Source organism: Sciurus vulgaris, assembly GCF_902686455.1.
Source record: "Sciurus vulgaris genome assembly, chromosome: 12".
NCBI lineage: Eukaryota > Metazoa > Chordata > Mammalia > Rodentia > Sciuridae > Sciurus > Sciurus vulgaris.
In genome coordinates, this window is record NC_136473.1 from 79,463,754 (window position 1) to 79,476,555 (window position 12,802).

Below are 12,802 nucleotides of genomic sequence, written 5' to 3' on the forward strand. Positions count from 1 at the left end.
CAGCAGACTGTCTGTCAGTGCCGCCTTCTCCTGCTGTCCTCATGGGCAGTCACGGCCTCTGGCTGACACTACCCCACATTCTGTCTTGCAGTAGCAGCCTTGTCCATTTAAAGCGTCCAGTGTGATTGAGCCGAGCCCTCCTCCTCCCCCACCCCCAGTTCTTTGGCACCAAGGAGAAGCCACAAGATCCCCTGGAATAGGTTCCTTCTTCATCTCCATGTGCCTGGATGCCTGGCATGTGCCAGATTTGGCTTGAGGACTTGTTTTTTTCAAAAGAGATCAGGCAGGATTTGCAGGAGGTAGTGGCATTATTATGGGTTTAGGAGCAACCGGCCCCTTCATCTCCCATCCCCACATCTAGCTCCGGGAGTATGCCCAGGGCCAGCCTGGCATGCCCTGAGTGGTAGGTTCCCACTGACCCACGTGGAGCCGTGACTTAGCATGATGGGGCTGGGTGCAGTGGCATGTGCTGTAATCCAGCAACTCAGGAGGCCAAGGCAGGAGGATTGCAAGTTCAAGGCCAGCCACAACAACTTACACAGACCCTGTCTCAAAATAGAGTATTAAAAGAACGGGGATGTATCTCAGTGGTTAAGCACCCCTGGGTTCAATCCCCTTACTACAGAAAGACCAAGTGGTATAATGGGCTGTGTGGGGAGAGGTAGAAAAGAGGAGCAGAGGGTCTCACAGGGGTTCAGTTCAGGGCTGATCAGAAAGGCTCCCTACCTCCTTATGGTTCTAGGTGCTTCCTGGGCCTTCCGGGAGCAGAGGCAGCTGGAGCCCCTCACTATAGAAGCTCTTCCTCCCTTTGGCCTCCCTTTGGCCTCGTGGGAGGCTGAGCTCCAGATGGTGAGTGTGACTCCTTCCTCACCTTAGAAGTGCCCCTCAAAGCCCACCCCATTGGGGTGGAGGTCAAGTGGAGGGGGCTCCTGGCCCACCGTTTTAAGTTCATCCCCATCATTGGTGATAGAGCAGGATGGCGCCTCCTTGACTGGTGAGCTCTCCGAGGCCTGACGGGCAGTGGAGCACGGCTGGACCCCAAGTGGGCAGGCAGCTGGTTCTTATTTATTTATTTGGTACTGGGGATTGAACCTGGGGCACTCACCACTGAGGTACATCTCCAGACCTTTTTATCTTATAGGGGTCTTGCTGACCTGCTGGGGTCTCACTCATTGCTGATGCTGACCCTGAACTTGCAATCTTCCTGCTTCTGCCTCCAGAGATACGGGGATTCCAGGCGGGCCACCGCACCTGCTGGCAGCCAGCTCTGTCGCTTGAGGTGGGAGGGAGAAGGAGGACGGGGCAGTGCCTCTGGGAGCTGCCTGGCTCCTTGGTGGCTGGAAGGGACCCTGTCACAAGGGCTGGAGGAGGGCAGCCTGTTTCCACGCATCCCTGTTAGCCTGGCGGAAGGCCCTGCACCTTGGGTTTGAGGTTAGTTTTGTTTCCAGTGCCCACCCGCCTCCCTCTCCCTCCCTTCCCATCCCTGCCTCCATGTCCTTCCCTGCCTTTCCTCCCCGGACGATGTTCTCCTAGAAGCCTTCATTTGCCAGATGCCAGGAAGGCGAAGATGAGTAAGCCATGTCCTGCGGGCACTCGGGGTGCTCGGATGACAGTAGGTAAACAAACGGATGCAGTACAGGTGACAAGCTTGCCTCAGCAACACCTGTGAGCCAGAAATACATGTCAGAGGGACAGGAAGTCAAGAGGAGGGGAGATGCCTTCCGTCAGGTGGGAATGGCGGGGGACCCCTCAGGGAATAGAAAGGGCCTTCCTGCTCCCGAGGAACCTGGCCCCCCGGGGCTCCCCCTGCCATGTCTGCATCAGTGGTTGGCAACAGGAGTGGGTCCCTTAATTTCTCCTGATCTCAGTTTCCCCATTTGTTTAAAAAAATGCCACTGAATGACAGATGCCAGCAGCAGGCATGGGTTGGCCCAGCAGGAGGAAGTAAACAAGGACCCCGGGGATTTCGGGGATTCGGGGGAAATGGTCCAGAAAGCTGACGGGGTGGCGTATCTGCTCCTCCTCTTGCTCTTGATGCGCTGCATGATCAATCCCAGGGCGAGCTGCGGACCTTGCATTGGGGGCTTTGCGTTGATGTCAAGGTAGGAAAGAAACCAGGGCCGACTGGGAGTCAGGGACTCCCCAGGAACCAGGAGACGCCCTGATCTTCCATCCTCTCATCTACCTGGCCTCCTTTGGGAGTCCACACTCAGAGTGGCCTCTGGCAGGGTCTGGGCCTCCCAGGTTGTAAAACGGGAGTTTCTTGTTCTCCTGGACATCTCTGGACCATGAAGAAGATAAACTGATGTGGTCAACAGGACCCTGGGTCTTCCAGAATGAAGGATGTGGGGGAAATGCATGTCCTCCAATTACGTTTATATGGCTCAAATTAATAGGGCTCTTAATGCATGATGTGGTTATGAGCACTGTTAACCAAGTTCATTATCTTCAACTGTTGGAGCACAGCTCTCCGGACTTGAGGATGGGACCTGGAGGTGCTGTTTCCTGAATTCGAGCCATTAGATAATGACATTCCTTGGTTCTGAGGTGAGGGCATATGCAGCCACCCCTCTCAGTGACAAGGCCGCCTCCTCTCATGTTCAGAGGAGAAGTTGTAGCAAGTGAGACAGAGCAGACCGTGCAGTACAGTGGTCACAAGTCCAAATTCAGGAGGCGGAGTTCTTGGCCCACTGCCCCTTAGCTGTGTAGTCACTTAACCTCTCTGTGCTAGTTTCCTCCTTTGTGAATCAGGGATAATAACACCTGCTTCCCTGGCTGGTGCATGAAGGAAGTGAGTGGATTTGAAAAGCGTTTGGCACTGTGCTCTCAGGCTCCACCCACTTCATCTGGACACTGTTCCTCGAATCGCCTCTGCCACTTTTTCTAAAGCCAGGTGGACAGACACCTGTGAAACTGTCTGAGTCTTGGAAATCGGACTGTGTGCATGGGAGACTCCTTAGCTTCTCCCACGCAATAGCTTTCTGTGTTTCTCTCCACTCTATAGATACTGCCTTGTAAGTACTGATGCATGTACATGAGTGTGCACATGTCCAAACGTGCACTGTGTGTGCAAACATAGGAAAGCACACTTTTTTGTGGGGGATACTGGGGATTGAACTCAGGGGCACTCGACCACTGAGCCGCATCCCCAGCCCTATTTATTTTATATTTTATTTAGAGACAAGGTCTCACTAAGTTGCTTAGCGCCCTGCTTTTGGACTCTGAATCCTTTGCAGCCATGGGATTACAGGGGTGTACCACCGCACACTCTTATACAGCACTTGTATCAAGGACTTTCCCAAATGCTCCATGTCTGTTAACTGACATGATCCTCATGATCACATGAAGTGGGTACTACTACTATTCCTATTTTATTTAGTGTTATTTTTGTGGTCCTGGAGATTGAACCCAAGGGAACTCTACCACTGAACTACATCCCCAGCTGTTTTATTTTGAAATAGGGTCTAAGTTGCTGAGACTTGCTTTGAACTTGGCATCCTCCTGCCTCAGCCTCCTTAGTAGCTGGGATCATAGGCATGTAATGCTGAGCCTGGCTGTCCCCACTTTAAAGATGAAGAAACTGAGACACAGGAAGTGGAAGTGGCTGAGTCAGGGTTCTAATGTACTCTGTGTGTATGTACATGTTTTAAAAGCATCACAAAACAGCCAGGCATGCTGCTGCACATTAGTAATCCCAACTGCTAGGGAGGCTGAGGCAGAGGCATTGTAAATTCAAGGCCAGTCTGGGCAACTTAGCAAAACCCTATTTCAATCATGTTAAAAAAATGAAAAAAAAAATTACAAAATATTGCTTATTCTTATCAAGCACAGTACACACTAGTATTATTATTATTCTTATTATTTTCAGTACTGGGGATTGAATTTAACCACGGAACCACATTTTTAATTTTGAGACAGGGTCTTTCTAAGTTGCTTAGAGCCTCACTAAGTCACTGAGGCTGTCTTTGAACTCGCCATCCTCCTTCCTCAGCCTCCTGAGTTGCTGGGATTACAACTGTGCGCCACCGTGACCGGCTAGTATTTTCTATTCTGTTCCATTAAATTAAGAAATATGCCGGTTTTGATCTGCTAAACTGATTTCCCAGCCCACAGATGAGTCAGAACTCACAGCTTGAAAGGCGCTGTCCTATAGAGACCACCCAGAAGGGGAAGGGGAGGGTTGGGGGAGCCCCCAGGAGACAAAAATGGTGGGCCTCATGTGACCTGTTTTCGGCACAGGCAGAGACCTAGCAGGGAGTGTCCGGCTCTGAGGCGCTGGGAAGGGGCTACAAGGCCTGAACAGAGGATTCTGAGGAGGTGACCCAGCCCCTAAAGCTGGCTGATGAGGCGAAGGCTGCAGCTTGAGCTCGGCACTCTTTCCTGAGAAGCCTGGCAGTGGGGACATTGCTGGTCCTCATTTTATCTACCCACCTGGAGCCGAGGACCCGGGCAAGAAGTTCCTGGGGTCTCTTTATGGGCTGATGGGTGCTCCAACACAGCACCCTAAGTTTTGCTTTTAGATTTAATTTTTTTTTTTTTTTTAAATCTAAAGAGATCTTAAGGAAGGGAGGCAGAGATGTTCAAGGATGTGGACAGGGCTTGGGGGAGAGGGCGACACAGGTCTCGTGGCCCCTGGTTCTGGCTGTGTCTGCTGCAGATCCCACAGCTGATGATGGCATTCCTGGGAGGTGTTTAGGAGAGGGGACAAAGGCACTTGTCCTGTCTGGGGTCATCACCTGGTACCTCTGTGCATAGGCCCCAGGTGAACGCTGGTCCAACCTAGTAGACGGTTCCCACCTGGGATATCCGGATGCACAGGGTGAAGGAACGAGGGACGAGGGGCAGCTTCTGTCCACCTGCAGCGCTGTCCTTATCCCGTAAGCCTGGTGCCTGGGTTGACGTCCCCTGTGGAGAAGGGGCTTAAACTGTCGAGTCAGGTATCTGTATTGACTTCTCCAGTGGGAAATGGGTTTCAATCCCAGTCAACCCGACCAAGGTTACCCAAAGACTAGGAGGCTAGAAAGATGGAGACCAAGGGAAGCTGTAACCCCTGTCCCTCTGGAATGAGTTAGCTAAGCTGCTGTCCCTTCTAGAACAGGGAGGAAGGAAATGATCAGCTCAGCAGGCGCCGCCAACTCTAGGTCCTGTGAGGGAGCCCTATCCCACATATCCTGCATTGGCCTCGGGAACAAGGGACTGCTGGGAAGGTTGGGTACCACGAGACTGGTCCGTGGAGAGTGACCTGCAGCTGTCTTCACGCAGCTGTCTCCCCGAGGCCAGCTTGGGTTTCTTGTGGGTCCAGGGAGTGCTCCGACGCCACCCTCTGCATCCTGTGTTAGGAAGGCCAGCTCTTCCCCGTCCCGGGCCTCGCCTCCTCTCGCCAGTCCCGGTGTTTCTTTTCATAGTTTAAAAAGTTAGGAAAATATTTTTCAGAGCTGTAGTTGCTCCTGCAGGATTGCAGCGTCCTCCCCCTGGAAGTGAGCCTTCAAAGATCATTTTATCTACTGATCCAGGAGAAAAATATTTACTGAGCAGGAGCCACTTTGTGCAAGGCGTGACACGTCCTGTGGATTGTGGGACTCCATCGTCCTGGCCCCCGAATGTGCTTCCAGCTTCATTTCATCCTGAGGAGTAAAGGATATCATAAATACGGAGCTTTTCAAGTGCCAAGTGCCCACAGTAAACACACAATAAGTGTGACTTTGTCATTATGAGTGTTACTTCTTTTTTGGAGGGGTTGGGTAGGGGGCACTCGACCACTGAGCCACATCCCCAGCCCTATTTTGTATTTTATTTAGAGACAGGGTCTCACTGAGTTGCTTAGCGCCTTGCTGTTGCTGAGGCTGGCTTTGAACTCGTGATCCTCCTGCCTCAGCCTCCCAGGTATGCATCATCGCACCTGGTATGGGTATTACTTTCCCACCACTTTCCCGGGGCCTCCATCCTCCTCTCTGATGCTGCTCTCGGTGTTGTAGCCTCCTCTGAGCACCTCCCCAGCTCTCCAGCCCTCCTACCCTCACCCGGGCTGCCTCAGATGGGAGGACAGTTTTGTTGGTTTGTTTTGTCTGGATTTGGTCTCTAGGTTGGAGGTTCCTCACCATGGCGGCTTGGGACATTTCCTTGGAATGGATGATTGACACATGCCTATTAGTTCGCCAGGGCGGAGGCTTCTGTGGGCCAAGGTGTTTCCTGGGAAATGTGGCATCTGAGCTCAGCCTGAAAGCGGTGTCCACCCTGGTAGATTTGGATTCAACAGGAGTCTGGAATGGAGTCAGGGAATGTCTTTTCTGGCAAAGCTTCCCAGGTTATAAGATTATCATTGTGACTGAGATCTGCTACCTTGAAAGGTGGCTTGCTCGGGTGGCTGGTGAGGTTAGTAAGCCACCTGGGGGAAAGGAATGGGGGACCAGGGTGGCCAGAAGCAGGGAGGCCTGAGGTCTTTTGGGGAAATAAGATGTTCAGTTCAGCTGGATCAGAACACTCACACGGAGCAGTGGAGTCCAGCATTTGAAGGATGCGTGGGGAAGCAGTGTGTCTTGGATGCCATGCCTTCTGCAGCAGGCCAGGGAGCGGGTGACTGAGGCTTTCTGAGCAAGAGGGCAACATGATGAAAGACCTTCTCCTCCAGAAGAGAAATTTGCTTTCTTCATAGTCCAAGGGCAATGTCCTAAACTTCCTGTGTCACCCATGTCGCATGCTTCTTGGTGTCTTACCTAAATCTCTCCTGCAGTTGCCAACCTAGTTTGTCTCACAGGAGTTGGAAAGCGGTGGGCGACAGCCCGGTGATTACCAAGAAAAGTCACTCTCCCACTTGTGCTAGAAAGAACCCACGTGTCATGGTGGAACAAGAGTGAGTGCCAGGGTTCTGGGCCCAGCTGGCAGAGCTCGGCGGCACGTGAGGGCACGGAGTCCTCTGAGGCGTGCTGAGACCTTAGGGGTGTGGGCTGGGGTAACGAAGTCCTGAACTTGTCCCTGAGGCGCTGCTCCCCATTCTCCACCCTTTCCACATGCTGTCCCTTTGAAAAGTTGGCGGGCATCGGTACAGCCACCTCAGCCTCTCCTGCTCCATCGTGAGGCAGAGATGAAGTGGGGACACCCCCTGGGATAAGACTGAGGAAGAAAGACAAGGCCTGGGGTGGGGAAGGGCACAGAGCAGGAGATCAGGGTTTCTCTTTTTCTCACCCCAGTCTGGTCCGGCGGCCCCCAGGACTCTCAAGAGTGGGATCTGCCAGGAGCTGCAGTGGTGGCAGCTGTCTTTCCGCCTCCAGGCTGTTGGTTTAGACTGTCCCCAGGCTAGGGGGAGGGGTGACCAGGGAGAGAGGAACTTGTCCTTGCAGAGTACTCCTCTGTGGTTTCTCTGGACCCCTTCCCTCGCTTGTCGTTCGCAGGAGTGTTGGATGGAATTCCAGAGACCTCAGTCTCTGAAACAGAAAGCTTCTCTTGAGCAGGGAATCTCCCCCCACCCCCCAGCTCCCATGGCAAGTGGAACATTCCATTTAAAGGGTGAAGCAGGAACAGGTGAGCTGTAGTGCAGAGGAGAGGACTCAGCGACACAGGTGGGGAGAGTGCCGCCTCCTCTTCTCCATCGTCTTGCCAGTATGCTTGAGGGCACCTCGCTTTCTGTGCCCTGGCCTCCAAATGCCAGGACAGTGAGATAGGGCTCTGAGACACCTAAAGAGGCCAGGTAAGAGGACATCCTCTCAGAAGACTGTTCTTCCCATCTGGGGACCCTCTCCTGCTCACCCACCAGGGCTACTGTGTCCCATGATTCTGGGGGCACCATGTACCATGTGCTCCATGGGGATAGCCCCCCTCCAGGGTTGTGCAGAAGCCGGGAAGTCCGAACTACCAGATAAGTGGGAGGGCAGAATGGCACACTTTTCTGTGTTCTAGGCAAACAATAGGGACCTTTCCAGGAAGCTTGGGGGAGGGAGTTGCCTGTAAGAGGATCCTTCGGGTGGATGCTCAGCGGGGTGGCTTGAACAGGTTTCTTCTTTGCTGCCAATTGCTTAATTAGCCACCTACATCTGCTAATGACCACGTCTCCCAGGGAGAGGACAGATAAAAGGGTGGGTAGCTTCAGAGTGCCAGGTGGAGGACTCCAGGACAGGCCACTTGAGCGTGAGGGGCATGGAGGTGGAGCTTGGTGTGATTTCCTTGGGCCATGGGAACTGTAGACTGTTAAGGAGGGTGAGTGGCTTCACTCCAGGGACCCCAGAAGAGAAGCAGTAGGCTCAGGTCCTATTTCTGTCTTCAGAATTTACTTGCTTTGTGAACTCCAAGCCCCTGGCTGTGGTTTGTTCTCTTGAGAAATGGGAATGTCATTTCCTATGTCCGGGGAGTCACTGAGCCAGGAGCCTGGTATTGCGTGTGTTTTGGGACGTAGGCAGGCCCGGATGGAAGGCAACTAGGTGTTTTTCCAGCACCCTGCAAGTGAGGTTGGAAGGAGAGGGAGGCGGTGAGCTGGGGTAGTTGTGTGGAATGTGTCCCTGAAATTCAGAACTCCAACCAGATGACAGCAAGAACCATTCTGAGTTTTGAAAAATAGACCTGATGGCCCTCCTGCAAACGTCCCAGAGCCTCCCAGAGGCACAGGGATGCCGGTCACATTCTGCTGGTGACGGGGAACTTGACTTGTGATTCTTTGTGCCAACCCCCAGCACTCTCGAGCCCATTTCTCTCGACTTTGGCCTATTGGGATGTGGGGCAAAGCCTCCCTGGCCTTCTCCTGGATGAGCCAGACACATATTTACCCAAAGCAGGGCTGCCCAGAAAAGGTGCCAGGACCCAGGTAAACCTTGTGTTTGTGCTGCTCAAACAATGCCAGACTGACTTCATGGGCCACAGCCCCATTGTGAGGCCCAGAGCAGGCCCTGCAAAGGCAGACTGTGGGAAGACTCAGGGTTGGGCACCATGCTTAAGCTAGCGCGAGGCCACGCTTCCCCTGGGTGTCTCTGGGACACTGGCATCCTGAATTTGGATGGTCTCTGGTCTCACTTCCTCCATCCCAGGAAGATGTGATGGGGAGGGTGGCGTGTGTGAGACCCCATAGAGCTGCTGTAGGCTATCTCTCTCTCCTGTGTTTCTGACAGAAGAGTCACTTCTGCCCATGCCAGGGACAGGATAAGGTTGGTGGAAATGATCAACTGTCATAGAAGCACTGGATTGTGGCCAAAAAGACTGAGTTTTGAAGTTGGCTTTCAAGTTTGGCTTTGCCTCTTAGTACCATGGGCTTTAGGACAAGTTGGCAAACTCCTCTGATTTCGAGTTTCTTGTGCTCTAAGTGGAACTCTTGCTGGGCACACCTGTAATTCCAGAGACTGAGGAGACTGAGGCAGGAGGATTGCAAGTTTGAGGCCAGCTTCATCACCTTGGTGAGAACCTGTCTCAAAAGAGAAAATAAGAGGGGCTGGGGATGTGGTTCAGTGGTAAAGTACCCAGGTTCAATCCAAAAAAAAAGTGAGACTCTTAACCACCCACCGAGAGTTTCTGTGAGAATTAAATAAGGCGATATGTATAAGGTACCAGATGGCACCATCTTAATGCCTATTTTAAGGAGTGGGGAATGGGCTGGGACCAGAGGAGGCACTTTGGCTGTAGGGGTTCAGTTTAGATCTCAGGATGCATTTTCTGAATTTAAAGATCCGCACGGCCATGGAGGTTTGTGAAGTTTCCTCACATAAAGAAATAAAATGATTCCCTTTACAACATAACTTGAGTGCTTTTGTGTTGGGAAGCTGGAAAAGGAACTATATTCGATTTCATTTAGTAAACATTTTTGAGCAAAGGTATTTTCAATTCCCAAGAGTCTGTGATTCTATGTCTTTAAAAACCCTTTGAACATCTTGGAAGGAAGAAATATTTGAAAACTCTATTATATTTGGCAGTTTTCATTAGTTTTTTGTTACACACTCAGGAAGTCTAATCTGTTTAGTTCCAAAAGTAGAAACAATGGGTGGAAGCAGAAAAGCTTTCCAACAATGGCAAGGGTCCCCTCCAGAGCCTGAGCCTGCTGTCTCCGCAGGAGTCCAGATCATCTTTATCTTCCACGGTTGCTGCGGAGGGCTCTGGATGGGAGAACAGACTGCTGAGGCTAGGCTCCTTCCCAAATGTACGAGCCTCTTATTTTGGGATCAACACCCACCCCCAATCCCAGCTGATAGGGGAGGTGAGGTTCTCTACCCTGTAGGTTAAAGCACCAGGGATTGGAATTAGGGGAAAATTCCTCCGGGGCTCCCTGACTTCCCTTTCCAAAGCAGCCTCCTTTTCTTGGGTCCAGTTTCCACTGGAATCTTTTTTTTTTTTTTTCCTTCTACTTGGGGATTGAACCCAGAGGTGCTTAGCCACTGAACCATGTCCCCAGTGCACCCCACCCCATTTTTTTTTTTTTTTTTTTTTTTTTTTTGAGACAGGGTCTCCCAAAGTTGCTAAGACTGGCTTTGAATTTAGGATTCTTCTGCCTCAGCCTCCTGAGCTGCTGGGATTACAGGTGGCCACCAGTGTGCCTGGCTCCACTCTGGCATCTTTCTTCGCCCTAAATGTGCTCTACTACCACCTCTCCTGAAGGCTTTGAGCTTCTGAGCACTTTCACTCTGCTGCATGCTGCAGAACCAGCCTCTCTTCTAGACAGATCTTTCCCTGTGTTCCTAACCAGCTCTAGGAGGATGGGAGGTTGAAATCATACGGCTCCTACTGCAGGCCTGCTAGGCACAAGGGGAGGCACCAGGGAAGGCAAGGAGTTGCGACAAAAAGCCCAGTCCTTGCAGAGCTTCAGTCTGTTCTTTGGAATTTAGCTTTACATACACAGCTGAGGGTGTGAGGCTGTCACTGAATGGCAAGGACAGAAAGGGTGGAGGGGGTGGTAGGTGCCCCCGCAGTGGGCGGATGCAGCACCTTGTGGATTTGGGACCTGATTCCTGTTGGGTTGAGAGGCTGCAAAGGGAGAGAATCAGAGCTACCCTAGCAGTTATAAGCCCGTTTACCCAGGAGACTTAATATTGACAGTGGTGGAGATAAGAGCACTGAGATAGGGGGTCTAATCAGGTTTTTTTTGTGTGTGACACTAAGGATTGAACCCCGGGAATGCTAACACTGAGCCATATTCCCAGCCCCCACTTTTGTATTTTATTTAGAGACAGGATCTTGCCGAGTTGCTTGGGGCCTCACTAAATTGCTAAGACTGGCTTTGAACTCGGATCCTCCTGCTTCAACCTCCGGAGCCGCCAGGATTACAGGCGAGTGCCACCACGCCTGGCTACTGATGATTATGTTAACCTGTGTAGATTGTAGTATTCAAATGGTACAGAAAAGTACTCAGCAGAAGTCTCCCATCTCTGATCTACCCCAGCCCCCTACTTGGAGGTGGTCACTGTCACTGTTGTCTACTGTGTCTTTCCTGAGATGCTTTAAGCCAGGGATCAGCCAATTATGACCCATGGCCTGTTTTAGTCAGCTCTTTCACTGCTGTGACTAAATGATCTGACCAGCACAATTATAGAGGAGGAAAGGTTTGTTTGAGGGCTCACGGTTTCAGAGGTCTTAGTCCATAGAAGGCCGGCTCCATTCCTCGGGGCTCGAGGTGAAGCAGAACATCATGACAGAAGGACGTGGCAGAGGGAAGCAGCAGGCATCATCAGGAAGCAGAGACTCCACTTGCCACATACAAACATGTATATCCCAAAGCCACACCCCAATTCCCACCTCCCCTAGCTGTACCCTACCTGCCTCCAGTTACTACTCTGTTAATCCCATCAGGGATTAATTCACTGATCAGGTTAAGACTCTCACAACTCAATCATTTCTCCTCTGAATCACCTTCTTCTTACAGTCATTTCTGCAAGATGTGGATGGGGGGGACACCTCACATCCAAACCATACTGTGACCCAAATTGGGCCCACCACCTAATTTTGTATAATCCGTGCTCTAAGAATGGTGTTGTAAGTGCAAAAGGACGGGGAGCAGACCTCAGCAGATTCAGAGAAGCCTTTATTCCTTTGTGGTCGTCAGTTACAGAGGGGGTTCTGGTTTTATAGGGTACAATGAGGATGAAGTCATCATTGGAAACCATGCATGCGCAGTTTTGACCATCAGGGGCTAGTTGTACAGGTTAGAACCAGACCCCGAAGGATGAGTACTCAAATCTTGCCCTTTGTCTTTAAGGACTGATTTGCCAGGCGGGAAGGTCAAGGTTTAGGGTCCAGCATTCGTTATCCGCCCTTTTCCCCCAGGGCCCATTGTTATCAGGAAAAAATGCTCTGGGAGAGGTTTAATGTTTGGCCAACTTTCTCCTCCCTCCTTCCAAGCCACACTATCCCTCCATTTTTCTTGGGGGGGGGGGGGGCTGTCTTTTAGGAATATTATTTTCCGTAACCCTTCAGTGTTTACATTTTTAAACAGTTGGGAAAAATCAAAAGAATATAGTTTTGTGATGCATGAAAATTAATGACAATCAGTTTTAAGCTTGCAACAGTGGAGTTTTGTTGACAGCCGTACTTCTCCATTTATTATTTTATTTTATTTTTTGGTACCAGGGATTGAACTTGGATACTCAACCACTGAGCCACACTCCCAGTCCTAGTTTGTATTTTATTTAGAAATAGGGTCTCACTGAGTTGCTTAGCACCTCACTTTTTGCTGAGTCTGCCTTTGAACTCGAGATCCTCCTGCCTCAGCCTCCTGAGCTGTTGGGATTATAGGAGTGCACCTCTGTGCCCACGCGCTGCACTTGTCCATTTACACTCATTCATTTACTCATTGTTTCTGACTGCTTTTGTTTTACAATGGCAGAATTGAGTAGTTGCA

At 51.2% G+C, this 12,802-nt stretch overlaps 1 protein-coding gene and 1 long non-coding RNA gene across 4 annotated transcripts in view; one reads left to right on the top strand and one right to left on the bottom strand.

Annotated features, from left to right (window-relative positions):
• The window catches only part of PLEKHA6 (pleckstrin homology domain containing A6), a 126,300-nt gene that overhangs the window by 34,486 nt on the left and 79,012 nt on the right, over positions 1-12,802 (top strand). Inside the window, exon 1 of one of the 3 annotated variants that reach the window (XM_079107385.1) lies at positions 7,553-7,684. The exons of the other annotated variants lie outside the window; for them this stretch is intronic. The gene's annotated coding sequence lies outside the window, so the exon portion shown is untranslated. Of the gene's footprint in view, positions 1-7,552; positions 7,685-12,802 lie in introns of those variants that run through there. 3 annotated transcript variants of the gene reach the window in all.
• LOC306642030 lies at positions 3,215-7,261 on the bottom strand. The gene is made up of 3 exons (XR_013758351.1): positions 7,183-7,261; positions 6,021-6,119; positions 3,215-5,624 (listed from the first exon to the last, which is right to left on the bottom strand). It is a non-coding gene; the product is annotated as an uncharacterized lncRNA (long non-coding RNA).